This window comes from Gymnogyps californianus, chromosome 26 (assembly GCF_018139145.2).
Source record: "Gymnogyps californianus isolate 813 chromosome 26, ASM1813914v2, whole genome shotgun sequence".
Lineage (NCBI taxonomy): Eukaryota > Metazoa > Chordata > Aves > Accipitriformes > Cathartidae > Gymnogyps > Gymnogyps californianus.
Window position 1 is genome coordinate 1,394,318 of NC_059496.1, and position 14,722 is coordinate 1,409,039.

At 48.5% G+C, this 14,722-nt stretch overlaps 1 pseudogene; it reads left to right on the top strand.

Moving 5' to 3' along the window:
* Positions 1-10,541: 10,541 nt before the first annotated feature.
* LOC127025969 (olfactory receptor 49-like) lies at positions 10,542-11,556 on the top strand (annotated as a pseudogene).
* Positions 11,557-14,722: the final 3,166 nt, after the last annotated feature.

Below are 14,722 nucleotides of genomic sequence, written 5' to 3' on the forward strand. Positions count from 1 at the left end.
TGGGTGCCATCCTCTGCCTCTTCCCCGCTCCATCAGTCCTGAAGACCCTGACCCATGACTCAGCCATTGCTCTGCCCTTGCACTCTTCTGTCAGCGTCTCCTTCTGTGAGCCTTCAGCAGCACCTGGATGTCACCAGCTCTGAAGCGCCTCCTGGGTTTATAGAAGAGTCTCCTGAAGGTTGCTCCTGCAGCTCAACACTCTCTTTGTGTCGCAGAAAGTGAGCACTGTGCAAGTGAAGCCCTGTGGGGATGAAAGCCCTGAGCTGCCCTCCCCTGGACCTCTACGCTCTTAGAAAGACAGAAATGAGCCAGGGGAATGAGCTGTCATCTCTTCAAACTCATGGAGCAGAACTACAATGAGATATGTGCCACAGCTCCTCCTTCCAGACTCCATGAATGGTCGGTGGGGAGGAAGGAGGCATTTCCTCTAAGCTGAGGAGACTGGCAATGTGGGACAGGATGAATCACCCGCAGGGGTGCCAGGCTCTGCCCGTTGAGGAGAGAGGGAACCCAAACCTTTCCCAGAGGCAAAGGAGCCTAACTTGCTGGGCTAAAGTGAGCTCAGCTACTGATCTAGACTGCCGGTTAGGATTCCACCCTCCTGCAATAGTGCACAGGGTTCTCCTTTGCTCCTGCTTGTCGCAAATGGGTGATTGAGATCGCTTAAAGAACCACTGTATTAGCAAAAGTGGTTTTAATATGATGTTGTAAAAGTGCAACTTAACAGAGTTCGATGGCAAGGTTCACTCTATTACTGTACGGCACAATCATTTGAGCAATGATCAAAACTACCAAGGCACAAATCCAAGTTACCAAGGCACAAATCCAAGTTACCAAGACAAAATCAAAGTTACCATACTACAAGGTTATGGGCAATATCGGTCGCTTACCAAAGATCTGCAGTTGGTAAGAGGTCTCTCTGCCTCGAGGAGCAACCTTGAGAGGCGTCCCAGCTCAAGGGGAGATCACTGCCATGCAGGGAGGCTGCTTAGCCGGGAGAGCTCAAAGAAGGCTCAGGCTGTCATATTTATGGAATAAAATGGTTGTCTTGTAGTCAAATTACATGTGATGTGAAAGGTATGCATGAGACTCCTCGTACCCACAACTGTCTTTGTTCCTTGACAAATGAGTCTTGGAAAAGCCACCCGCTATTCATGCGTTAATCACATGATCGATGTTCCAAGCTCATGCATCGATGCTCACTGTGTCACTCTGCTCCTTTGTGGGTTTTCAGAGAACAGATTGAAACTAGAGGAGTTCTTGGCCCATTTACGGCTCAGGCCTGTACCTCCTTTGGAGCCTGTACCAAACTACCGCTGGTTTGGTTAAGGGGTCGAGTGCATCCATCACAGGCTTTAGGTCAAGGGGAGCAAGAGGACATGATACCTCTCAGCTCTGTTGACTTGCACCTCATGACAAGTGGACTCCTCTGTCTCTCCACCGAAAGCAAAGGGAGAGAGGGACCCTGGGACGTCATTTAGGGTAAGCGACTGCACAGAGCATGGTCTCCAGGGAAGTCAGACTTGGTGGTCAGGGCTGGTCCAGGGGGTCTTGAGAACCTCGAAGGATGGACATTCCCTAGCCTGCCTGGGCAACTTGGTCCAATGCCTGTCTGTCCTCACGGTCAATGTTCTTCCTGTTCCAGATCAGAATCTCCCCTCTTTCAGGTTGTGATCATGTCTTTTGTCTTCCTGACGTGCGCCTCTCTAAACAGCCCAGCTCTTTCTTTTCAGTAACCTCCTCTTAGGTTCTGCAAGGCTGCTAGTGCATTCTTTTGAAGCTGTCTCTTCACCAAGCTAAGCCACTTTCCTCAGCTTGTCCTCACAGCTCAGCTGCTCTATGCCCTGACCATCTTAGTGTCTCTGCTGAGTTCATGAAAGTTTATAAGTGTTTTTCTTGTACAGGGGTGGTGGGGTGCCAGATGCAGTATTCTGGATGTGATCTAATGAGTGCTGGTCTAATGAGTCTGTCTATTGCCTACTCTCCTGTTGATACAATCTCAAGTGCTGTTCCTTCCGTGCTGTCAGGACTCACTGCTGAATCAAGTCGGACCTACTGTTCCCAAGGTCTGCAGGTCCTTTTCAGCAGGGTTGCTACCCAGTCAGTCAGTCTCCTCTATCTAGCACCATAGAGAGGTTAGTCTGTCCCATGTTTCCTTCTGTCAGGACAGATCAGGGCATTTCTTTTTGGCCTATTCTACCAACACCAATGGAATTGGCATTGCTGTCTAGCTCCCTTGACATGGCAGTCTGCCCGTTGAACAAATTGACTGCATCCCTCCGGTTTTGTGTCATCCCAAAACTTGACGAGGTCCATCCTTATACTTCTCAGGTCATTGGTAAAGCTACTGAAGAGGAGAGGTCTCAGAGCAGGCTCCCAAAGAGTTCTGTTTGTAGCTGGCCTTTGGGTAGAGTACGGACCATTCCCCATTACCCTGTGGGACCACTAATCCAGCCAGTTCTTCATCCCATCTTGTATACCATCCAGGCCCTAATGTCCCAGGTTGGATACAAGGACTTCTGAGGACCAGGATGGTCAGAGAGACTCTTTCTCCAGGCCTTCAGGCTGAGGTGACACTGGCTACTGAGGGGTTTACAAGTGGTTTGTCTTCTGTGGAGACCAGTGACGAGTGGCGTTCCTCAGGGGTCGGTATTGGGACCGGTGCTGTTTAACATCTTTGTTGGCGACATGGACAGTGGGATTGAGTGCACCCTCAGCGAGTTTGCCACGACACCAAGCTGTGTGGTGCAGTCAACACTGGAGGGAAGGGATGCCATCCAGAGGGACCTTGACAGGCTTGAGGGGTGGGCCTGTGCGAACCTCATGAAGTTCAACAAGGCCAAGTGCAAGGTCCTGCACATGGGTCGGGGCAATCCCAAGCACAAATACAGGCTGGGTGATGAGTGGATTGAGAGCAGCCTGAGGAGAAGGACTTGGGGGTGTTGGTTGATGAGAAGCTCAACATGACCTGGCAATGGGTGCTTGCAGCCCAGAAAGCCAACCGTATCCTGGGTTGCATCAAAAGAAGCATAATCAGCAGGTCGAGGGAGGGGATTCTGCCCCTCTACTCTGCTCTCCTGAGACCGCACCTGGAGTACTGCGTTCAGCTCTGGGGCCCACAACAGAAGAAGGACATGGACCTGTTGGGGTCCAGAGGAGGGCCACAAAGATAATCAGTGGGCTGGAGCACCTCTCCTATGAAGACAGGCTGAGAGAGTTGGGGTTGTTCAGCCTGGAGAAGGGAAGGCTCTGGGGAGACCTTACAGCAGCCTTCCAGTAGCTAAAGGGGGCCTACAAGAAAGCTGGAGAGGGGCTTTTTACAAGGCCGTGTAGTAATAGGACAAGGCGTAGTGGCTTTAAACTGAAAGAGGGTAGATTTAGGTTAGATGTAAGGAAGAAGTTCTTCACTGGGAGGGTTGTGAGGCACTGGAACAGGTTGCCCAGAGAGGTTGTGGATGCCCCCTCCCTGGAAGTGTTCAAGGCCAGGTTGGATGGGTGCTTTGAGCAACCTGGTCTAGTGGAAGGTGTCCCTGCCCCTGGCAGGGGGGTTGGAACTAGGTGATCACTAAGGTCCCTTCCAACCCAAACCATTCTATCATTCTATAATTCTTCCAAGTCTTCAGCAAAACAGACATCAGGAGATCCTTCTGTTTCTCCCCTCAGGCCTACTTCTCTGCTTTGCTTCATGGACTCAGTTCAACTCCTCTTGAAGTTTGGGGGATGTCAGAGGCCTGAGGGAATTAACCCAAATGACCCTGATCAGCCTTAGCTGAGGCCTCCGTCCACAGTCATGGGCCTAGGAGCTCTAGGCGTTAAGTCCCTACCCTACCCTATGCTGTAGGAGTACTGGTCTCCAGATCAGCCTCTGACTCTCCCATGCCCATGCCCATGCCCATGCCCATGCTCTTGTCTGGCCACGGAGCCCTTTGATCTGGACCTCAACTGCAGACTGTCTTCCTGGCTTGATCTTGGCACTGCCTTATCACTGTGGGCCTGCTTGGTGATCACTGGACCTGAACCGCATCCTAGTCAATGGATTGACTTCCTGGCTTGACTGCAGGCCACCATCCCCAGGCCTGTCCTGCTTGCCTTGCTCAGCTACTGTGGGGCTGGGGCCTGGCTGGAGAGGCACCTGTGCTGCCAGCCATGGTGTCTCCCTCGGCTCCCAGCTTGTCTTCCTGTAGGGAGTAGCTCTGCTCTTGTTGCTTCCTGACAGAGGAGTTCTCCTCTGTCCAAGTATAGACATCTTTATTACAATACCTGCTCCTGACCTCATCGTCTAGCCTCACAGCAGGAAGAAAATATCCCCCAAATACCCCCAAAGGTATTCAGGAAGTATAACTTATCCCACTTAATGTGGACAGCTGAAATCACTCTAGAATCATCTGTTTCTCTCCATGGACCATCTTTCTACCTCCAGATGAACGCATGGTCCTCTTGGCCAATGGAAGAAAGATTAGAAAGGAGGTGACTTATCAGAGGTGCTGTGCACAGATGAATCCAAAAGCAATAGTCTAAATGAAGGTCAAAATCTTAGGTCTGAACTTAAACTATAGTAAGATCTAAGCTCACATCTAATCTCTGATTTAGGCATCTGATCTGAGGCCTTTTTCTGTGGTCAGTGGAGAGAGAGCTGTTAAGTGGTGAGCATATAGTCACCCACCTTTGGACGTGATCAGTCACAAAATTTTTCTCTTCCCATGGGTAGCAGAAGGAACCAAGAGGAGTGGCTCAGAGAAGGTGATTTGGGAGAGGTTCATCTCAGATAGTTGTAAATGTCTCACAGAAGCCATTGGCAATGAGTCAGTCTCATAAATCAAAAGACGAAGGTACTTTCAAGGTAAAACTTCTCTGAGCTGACTGAAGCTGGTTTTGGCTTCAGTTCACTGGCAACCCACGGAACATGTACTAGCCTCCTGGCTGTACAAAAGAAAGAAGATTTTGAAGTGGATGAGAATAGTTCTTTGTTCATTTAATGAAGTGCTCAAAGTGAACTTGGATGCTTCTTTTCTTTATTTATGTGCATTTTCAATTCAGTCACTAAAAAAATAATGAAATCCATTATTCATCCAGCTCAAGTGCCAGGGAGGTGGATAGTTATTTAGGGGATTCTTATCCACAGAAGAAAGTGTGGTCTTTATTGTCCACATCCATTACAGGGAGGAGACCCTGGTCCTCAGGCCATGCTACTCATAGATCATAACTCCTATGTCTCCTGGGTCTCATCTGGCCTATGAGGATTCCCTTGCTACAGGAAAGACATTGAGGTGCTGGAGCGCATCCAAAGAAGAGCAACGAAGCTGGTGAAGGGTCTAGAGCACAAGTCTTCTGAGGAGCGGCTGAGGGAACTGGGGTTGTCTAGTCTGGAGAAAAGGAGGCTTCAGGGGAGACCTTATCGCTCTCTACAACTACCTGAAAGGAGGTTGTAGTGAGGTGGGGTCGGTCTCTTCTCCCAAGTAGCAAAGCGATAGGACGAGAGGAAATGGCCTCAAGTTGCGCCAGAGGAGGTTTAGTTTGGATATTAGGAAAAATTTCTTCACCGAAAGGGTTGTCAAGCATTGGAACGGGCTGCCCAGGGAAGTGGTTGAGTCACCATCCCTAGCGGTATGTAAAAGACGTGTAGATGGGGCGCTTAGGGACCTGGTTTAGTGGTGAACTTGGTAGTGTTAGGTTTATGGTTGGGCTCAATGATCTTAAGGGTCTTTTCCAACCTAAATGGTTCTATAATCCTATGATCATTTCAGAAGCATCTCTTCTACACACCCACAGAGCCATTGCAATGGTCTCCTTCCAATTTTCCCTTGAAGCCTTCTCTTGACTAGGATGCCTACAGTACCATAATCTCTATGTTACTTGTAATACTGGAATTAAGACATTCCAATAAGTTCCTGATGCTTGTAGTCATGGAAAACTCCTTTTGAGTCTGAAGGAAAACAGACTCAGCAACAAAGTTGTTTGGCAACAAAAGAGGAAAAAGAGAGGAAAGGGGAAAAAGGGGCCATCTGAGTGTAAACAGGTTTCTGGTCAGTAGGCTTTCCTGACGGGGCCTGCACTTGGTCACTAGCCTGTGTCCTGTGTTCTCATTAGAGCCTATTTCCAACTACCTCCGGCGCGGGTGCATTCTCTGTTCTCAGTGGGCATCTGTGAATGGCAGTGAACTTCAAGCTAGACTCACCGGTGAGTAGGTTACGAGGTCTGTGTTGCAGCAAGTGGAGCAGGGCCGCAAACATCCTGGACTCCAATGCCCGGGGTGCATGCACAGGGGAGACCAGGAGCATCTGAGTCCAGGTGCTGGATAGAATGAGTGCCTAAGGCACACCTGGGTCTTCTCCTAGAGAGACTGATGGGCTGGAGAAGGCTTACTGGCTTCCTCCTTCCCACTGGCAGCACAAGACTGACAGGGTCCTGCTCACCATAGGCCCTCAACACTGCAAAGAGCTGAGGAACTTGCGGAGGAAACAGCATGGTGCAACTTGGCAAAACGGGCTCTAAGTCCTTGCCAGGCCTGGCTCTCCAGACTGTACCTGCACAGGTTGATCAGGATACACTTCTGCAGCTGCCACCGGCATTGGGTGGGCACCAGTGAGGACCCTCAGCTCCCTTCAGTCAGGGGAGCAGTCTCTGGAAGCAAGCCGTGTTGTAGAGGAAGAAGGTGGCCAAGGTGTCTGGGAGTCACTGTCAGAACCCAAGTGTGAAAGGAAAAATGCTCTTGATTTTGGCAGAAAGAACAGTTCATCTGGAGTCGAAGTGTGGGTCAGATCTTAACTCGATCTTAACTAGTTCCCTCAGCCTCCTCATAAGACTTGTGCTCTAGACCCTCCAGCAGCTTCATCGCTCTTCTTTGGACACACTCCGGCACCTCAATGTCTTTCTTGCAGTGAGAGGCCCAAAAATGAACACTGTATTCGAGGTGCGCCTCACCAGTGCCGAGTACAGGGGGACATCACTTCCCTAGTCCTGCTGGCCACACTATTTCTGATACAAGCCAGGATGCTATTGGCCTTCTTGGCCACCTGGGCACACTGCTGGCTCATCTTCAGCCAGCTGTCAACCAACAGCCCCAGGTCCTTTTCCACCAGGCAGCTTTCCAGCCACTCTTCCCCAAGCCTGCAGCATTGCATGGGGTTGTTGTGACCCATGGAGGACCTAGCACTTAGCCTGGTTGAATCTCATACAATTGGCCTCAGCCCATCAATGCATCCCTCTGTAGAGCCTTTCTACCCTCAAGCAGATCAACACTCTGCCCAGCTTGCTGTCATCTGCAAACTTACTGAGGGTGCACTCGATCCCCTCGTCCAGATCATTGATAAAGTTATTAAACATGACTGGACTCAATACTGAGCCCTGGGGAACAACCCTTGTGACCGGCCGCCAACACTGGATTGAACTCCATTCACCACAACTCTTTGAGCCCGGCCAGCCAGCCAGTTTGTTACCCAGTGAAGAGTGCACCCGTCCAAGCCATGAGCAGCCAGTTTCTCCAGGAGAATGCTGTGGGAAACGTGTCAAAGGCTTTACTAAAGTCCAGGTAAACAACATCCACAGCCTTTCCCTCTGCCACTAAGCGGGTCACCTTGTCATAGAAGGAGATCAGGTTAGTCAAGCAGGACCTGCCTTTCATAAAGCCATGCTGACTGGGCCTGATCACCTGGTTGTCCTGTACATGTCGTGATGGCACTCAAGATGATCTGCTCCATAACCTTCCCTGGCATCGAGGTCAGCTGACAGACCTGTAGTCCCTGGATCCTCCTTCTGGCTTTTCTTGTAGATGGGCATCTGTACTGGTTTTGGCTGGGATAGAGTTAAAATTCTTCATAGGAGCTTGTACAGGGCTATGTTTTGGATTTGTGCTGGAAACAGTGTTGATAACACAGGGATGTTTTAGTTATTGCTGAGCAGTGCTTACACAGAGTCAAGGCCTTTTCTGCTTCTCACACTGCCCCACCAGCGAGTAGGCTGGAGCTGCACAAGAAGTTGGGAGGGGACGCAGCTGGGACAGCTGGCCCAATTGCTCAAAGGGATATTCCATACCATATGATGTCATGCTCAGCAATAAAACTAGGGGGAGGTTGGTGGGGGTGCTGCCTGGGGGACTGCTGGGCATCTGTCAGCTGGTAGCGAGCAATTGTTTTCATTTGCATCACTTGTTTTTCTTGGGTTTTATTTTCTTCTCTCTTTGTTTATTTTCCTCTTTTCCTTAGAATTCTTTTTAAAATTTCTTTTCAATTATTAAACTGTTTTTATCTCAACCCATAAGCTTCTTTCTCACTTTTACCCTTCCGATTCTCCTCTCATCCCAGAGCGGGGGAGTGAGCGAGCGGCCGTGTGGTGCTTAGTTGCTGGCCAGGGTTAAAGCATGACACCTACCAATGGTTTGAGTGGAGAAACATTGCTCAGAGGATCTTCTCAATTTGTATTGGCATAGTTTATCTCTACAACCTATGTGTTGTGATGTGTTTCGATTGCTGCAGGGCCATTTGCAACCCCTCACACTACTCTGTCCTTACGAACTCCTGGTTGTGCTCCATGCTCATCTTTAGCTGCTGGGGAATGGCACCTCTATCCATGCTCAGCCCCACCGTCTTCTATGCCATTAGACCCTCTGTGCCCAATGTAGAGACTGCTTCTTCTGCGGCATCATCCCTTTGCTGAGAGCAGCCAGCATGGGCACCAGCTCCTATGAAACATGAGCATTGCTCTCTCCTCCGCTGTGTTGCTGAGCTCCTTCACACTGTCTTCTGTGCTTTATGCCTGCATTATATGCATCATCCTGAGGATAACCTCTGTGCAAAGCCACAATAAGGCCTTCTTCACCTGCATATCCTTCACCTGCATATCCTATATTTCTTCACTCACTATCGCAAATGCTAGCGGCATGTTTGACCATGTGAGGCCTGAAGAGAAGCTGCTTTGTTGTAAGCTGTCTGCAAATGTGCAGGTTCCTCTAAGGAAGTGCATTCAGGAGAAGAATAGTTTTAGATAATGTAGGTGTCAGCCAACAGAGTCAGAAGACACAACCCTTTGAGTGTTTGAACTGACCCAGACATGGAAACTGGGACTGCCACCTCTGATTCACTGATTCACTGTGCTCCTACTGCTGTAGGTGACGGAGCTTGAGCTTTTGCTCAAATACAGCCAGCGGCTTAGTCTCAGAAAAGTTTTCCGGACGAACCCAGTGCGAAGATCCCCTATGCCAGACTAGAGCAAAGAACACGCGGGCATTTGGGAATCTAAGACTAGCCTGAGCCCCAAGCTAAAAATGTCAATTGCAAACATGGAGCCTGCCCTATACTGAACTTCTCATTTGACTCTTGTGTAAGTGCTACCCATTGTGCCCTGGACAGAGCCTGAGGGGACAACACAGTCTGTGGAGAAGCTTTGTTTCACTCCTTCAAACCCTCCCTCTCCTCCCCTCCCTCTCCTCCCCTTGCATTTGGAATCATCCTGGGTCTGGAGCCATCTGCTCTGCTCCTTCTAGTCTAAAACAAATGTAAAGATGAAGGGAAAAGCATCAGTGTTTATTGCATAGATTCTTCTTGTGCTTCCTTCTGTTAGATAAGTATTTTGATGTTAAAAATAATAATAAATCAGAGATTTGAGACTTGAATAGTGAGTTTCATCTACTTTGCTGCAGGTGCCTGTGAGAATTGTTTTCCCAAGGCTCCCTCTGCAGTCCGTGGAGACAAGAGAAAACGCTAGAGGCTGGGTCCTCCCAACCTATAACTGGCATGCAAAAGAAAGGTTACAAATCTCTTCCAGACACTCTTCTCTTGCTCTGCCTTTAGGTCAGGACATTTGATAGTCATAGCAATGAGCAGCTGTTTCGAAACAAGGCATTTCAGTGCAGACGGATGTCAGATGAGACTGTGTGGAACCGTAATAATTTCAGTCATTATTTCGAGTACTAAAGAAGGCAAGTTATACTTGGTCCCTCTTCTACCCCCTCCCCCTTTGCTGAAGAAACAGAGAGCAAGAAGCTGTGGAAGAAAGCAGGGCATTACAGAAGAGATACTTGACATTACTTCTTTTGAAATCAACAGATTCTCAGGGATTCCTAGTCCAAAAAGGCAAGTACTGAAAAGTAGAAAGAATAGCTTTCAACATACATGTTGGTTGGTTTGATTTGATTGATTTGATTTGATGTGATGGTTTAGCATTTGTGCATATAGAGAGATGAGTTGGCACAGAGGTGTGACAGATGTTGCAATAGGTCTGAGTGAATTTGGAATTTCCCAGAATGGGGTGAAATAGCTAACAGCCTCTTTAAAATCTTCTGTCCTGGAGAAGAATCCTTTGTGAGTGTTTGGAAAAAGGTAGAAGAAGAAGACAGGAAATGCTCTGAGGACTCTAACTGAAATGTACAACATAAAAATCAGGGTGTGAGCAATGCTTGAAGGACTCTCTCTCTGTGTGTTATATAGGAAGATTGCGGGAAAGGAAAGAAGCAGAAAAGGAAGGACCGAACTTTTCATCCAGACTGTGAAATTATCACACTTGCTTTTGCCATGTTCCTGTCTCGGCAGGATGAACTGAAATTCAGCATGGGAGCAGAAAATGAAACTGCAGTTACTGAGTTCATCCTAGAGGGTTTCTCGGGGCTTGATCAAAGCCTACAGCTCTTTCTCTCTCTGGTCCTTCTGCTCATATACCTGACAACAGTGATGGGGAACGCAACCATCATCTTCCTCGTGTGTGTGGATCACCGCCTGCAAACCCCATGTACTTTTTCATCAGCAATCTGTCCTTCCTGGAAATCTGGTTTACATCCTCCACAAGCATCAAATTGTTTGTGATCCTGAGTTCGGTAGGAGAACAATCTCACTAAGCAGCTGCTTTGCCCATGCTATTTCTATTTGCCCTGGGCTGTACAGAGCTTGTTCTACTTGTTGTCATGTCCTTTGACCGTTATGTTGCCATCTGCCAGCCTTTGCATTATGCTGCCATCATGAAGCCTCAGCTCTGCATCCACCTGGTTGTTGCCCTTGGGTCATAGGCATCACACTCTCGAGTTACCATCTGGTCCTCCTCTACAAGCTGACTTTCTGTGGCTCGAACAAGATCCACCATTTTTTTGTGACAACTCGCCCTATTCAAATTGTCCTGCTCTGACACCAGCCTGCTTTGGAAAATAGACTCTTGCTTTATCATCATTGGTCATACTGGGTTCCTTATGTTTAACTCTGGCATTTTACATGGGCATCCTTTTCTGTATTCTACACCTTCCAGCAGCCTCTGGGAGGAAAAAAGCTTTTACTACCTGTTCTTCCCATCTCATCACCTTGGCCATTGCATATGGGAGCTGCATTGCTCTCTATGTGGTCCTTCAGAAGATTTCCTTGGAGACAAACAGAGTTGTAGCTTTTGCTGAACACTGTCCTGTACCCATTCTTAAATCCGTTCATCTACAGTCTTAGAAACAAGACTGTGATACTGGCCCTGAACAAAGCCATTGCCCGTGCAACAATGCAGCTTTCCCCTAATCCTGGTGCATTTCTGGACAGCAATTCCAATGGTCTGCTCTCATATCTTAAGCAACACCAATGCATATGTATGTAACCTCCAAATACAGATGCCTCAGGAGATTTATGTTCTTGTTGGATTGTGTTAGGTTAAGTGATAAGAAGCTCATCTGCACACACAAAGAAGGCACTGACAATGGCAGGAGGAGTAACTCAGTTAATACCCTGCCCCAGCTGCTCCCAGGCCCATCACAGCAGAGCCACCAGCTCATCAAGAGCCCATCTCCACAACCTGAGAAGAGCACAGAGGCACAGTGGCAGTGGGAACCCAAATTACAGGCTCCTGAGGAATGAACACCTTGTCCCAGCTCCTTCCAGGGCTGCCCTGGGAGAGCCATCAGCCCTATTGTCCAGGTGTGAAAAAGAAATGCTTCCTAACGTCCAGTCTAAACCTCCCATGGCGCAGCTTTGAACCATTCCCACGCGTCCTGTCCCTGGATGCCAGGGAGAAGAGATCAGCACCTCCCTCTCCACTTCCCCTCCTCAGGAAGCCGTAGAGAGCAATGAGGTCGCCCCTCAGCCTCCTTTTCTCCAAACTAGCAAGCCCAGTGTCCTCAGCCGCTCCTCACAGGACATTCCTTCCAGCCCTTTCACCAGCTTGGTTGCCCTCCTCTGGACACATTCAAGTATCTTAATCATCCTTTCAAAATGGTGGGGCCCAGAACTGCACACAGGACTCAAGGTGAGGCCGCACCAATGCTGAATCCAGCGGGATAATCACCTCTTTTGACCGGCTGGTTATACTGTGTTTGATGCACCCCAGGATATGGTTTGCCCTCTTGGCTGCCAGGGCACGCTGCTGACTCCTATCGAGCATGCTGTTGACCAGCACCCCCAGATCTCTTTCTGCAGGGCTGCTCTCCAGCCACTCCTTTCCCAGCCCATACTTGTGCCTGGCATTATTTCCTCCCAGGTGCAGAATCTGGCATTTGTTCTTGCTAAACATGGTGAGAGTTGCCTCCTCTGGGTCATGCATACAGCTGTTAAACTGCACAGGGCCCAGCAGAGTTTCCTGTGCTGCCCCATCATGCCCCAGTATGTCCCAGTGGTCTCCAGGTAGGGTATGACCCCTTCACCATTGCACTCTCAGCCTGATCCTCCAACTGGTCTTTTACCCATCTGTTTGCCCTTCCAGACTGTAATGGCCTAACTTGGGTACAAGAATATCGAGGGAGACCATGTCAAAACTCTTGCTGAATTTGAGGTGAACAACAGCCGCTATTCTACCCTCCTGCACAAATGCCATTACTTCCTCATGAAGGCAGATTGGTGAGCAGGATTTACTCTTTGAAAGTTCATGCTGACTGCTTTTGGATACCTTCATCTCTTTAAATGTCCCAGAAATGTCACCCAAGAGATATCGATGGCTTAGTGCTCACCAAGATGAGCTTGTACAGCCTGTGGATCCCTGGGTGGCACTTTTGGCCTCTTTCAAAGATGGGTGCAACATTTGCTTGTCCTCACTCACAAGACACCTCTACCAGTCCCATGACCTTTCAAAAGCGATATTCCACAGAAATATCGATCTTTCCCTGTGACTTCATTACCACTATTCTGCCTGTGATACGCTGTGTTTAATTTCTCTGACCTTTCACATACTTTCCCCTGTCCTGATACAATGACCATTTCTGAAGTCATCTTTTCAGTAGACTGTCTAGACGAAGGCCCTTTCCATTATTCTCCAGTTTTCTCCTCCCTTTACTCTTTGTTCATTCAGATACCTCTCACCTATGCTGCTGCTTTGAGCTTCAGGGAGTTAAAGCTTGCCTGACTTTCAGTAGTCTAGTTGTTTCTTTAGCCAATTCTTTCCTTATGTTTATATCTGCTGTTTTGTGTCTGTCTGTCTAGAACATTTCTCATAAGATCATCCCTTGTAGAAAGGCAACCTCATTAGAGATATCCTGTACTTAGCATATGCTTCAGGAGTGTGTTTCATTGTTTATAAAACTTTATCATGCTTTTACTTTTCTTTGCTTGCAAGCAGAAAAAATGCTTCTGTGCCTGTGTGCAGCCAGTTCTCTAAGGAAAGCAGGTGGGAGATGGGGCAATGGAGCTGTAACATTCAGCTCCCAGAGTTCAGAGACGACTGATGGAAGGCAAAGTGAAGCAAGTCCCAGGCAGCCAATGACAGAAATGGGGAGGCTGGGGAGGTGAGGAGCAAGGTTGTCCATACAGTGTCAGACCTCAAGGGACTGCTTTTCCTGCCTGCCCAGACCTCCTGAGGAGACACTCTGCATCAATATCAATTGGAGAATGCTGCTATCACCTCTTCTCTAAACTAAAATTAATAAAATCGAATGTTTTAAAAAATGTATTTTTTATTAGGTGCGCTTTGAAATCTTCCTCTTTAACCCTACTATGAAATGATTCCAATTAGCTGTACAGGTCTTGAAGACTTGAAAAAATTACAGGAGGAGAAATAGCTCGTTAGGCCTTTCTGTATTTTAATGAGCCCCATGATGTATTTGGCCCTGAGTCTAGTTAGTGTTAGGGTACGGGCTTGCTTTGTGGATTAGGGTTTGGTGTAGGGCTGGGGTGAGGGTTAGGGTCAAGGCTAGCATTTTCATGTTAGGGATAAAAGCTAGGAATTAGAGTGAGCAATAGGGTGAGAGTAAGAGTTTATGGGTTTGGGCTTTGGTTTAGAGGTAAGGTTTGAGGTTAGGGATTAGAGTAGTGGATTCCTGTCAGGGTGAAGGCTAGAATTTAGGGGTAGGATTAGGGCTTAAGGTTCCTGGTTAGAAACAGGGTAAAGGCCTAACATAAATGTTTTCACAGTCAGTGTTGCAGTGGCATCAAAATTACCTGAACACATCTTTCCTCTTCAAAAGCTTTCCTCTCTGTTGGCCAAACCTCTCTTCCCTCCCCCAAATCTCCCATCCTCTCGTCCCAGCTACCCTTGACCTCCCCAGATCTTTCATCTTGTTGGGGACAATATTGTAATGGCTTTCAAGACTGCAGGTATCTTTCTCCCCACTGCTGGCCAGTCAGGAGTGACCTCACAGCCAAGCACGTGCTGCTGTGCTGTAGAGGTTCCTGCTCAGCCTGCCCAGCAGTGCTGGAGGCAGGCGATGCCCTCCACCACCTCTGCGGTACTCTGCCTGCATACCAGCTCATGCTCCAGAAGGGCTCCCATATGTCCTGGGACACATGGGTGCTTCAGCTACCCCAGGACAGTGGCCACCCCTGTGTGAATAACTGAATCA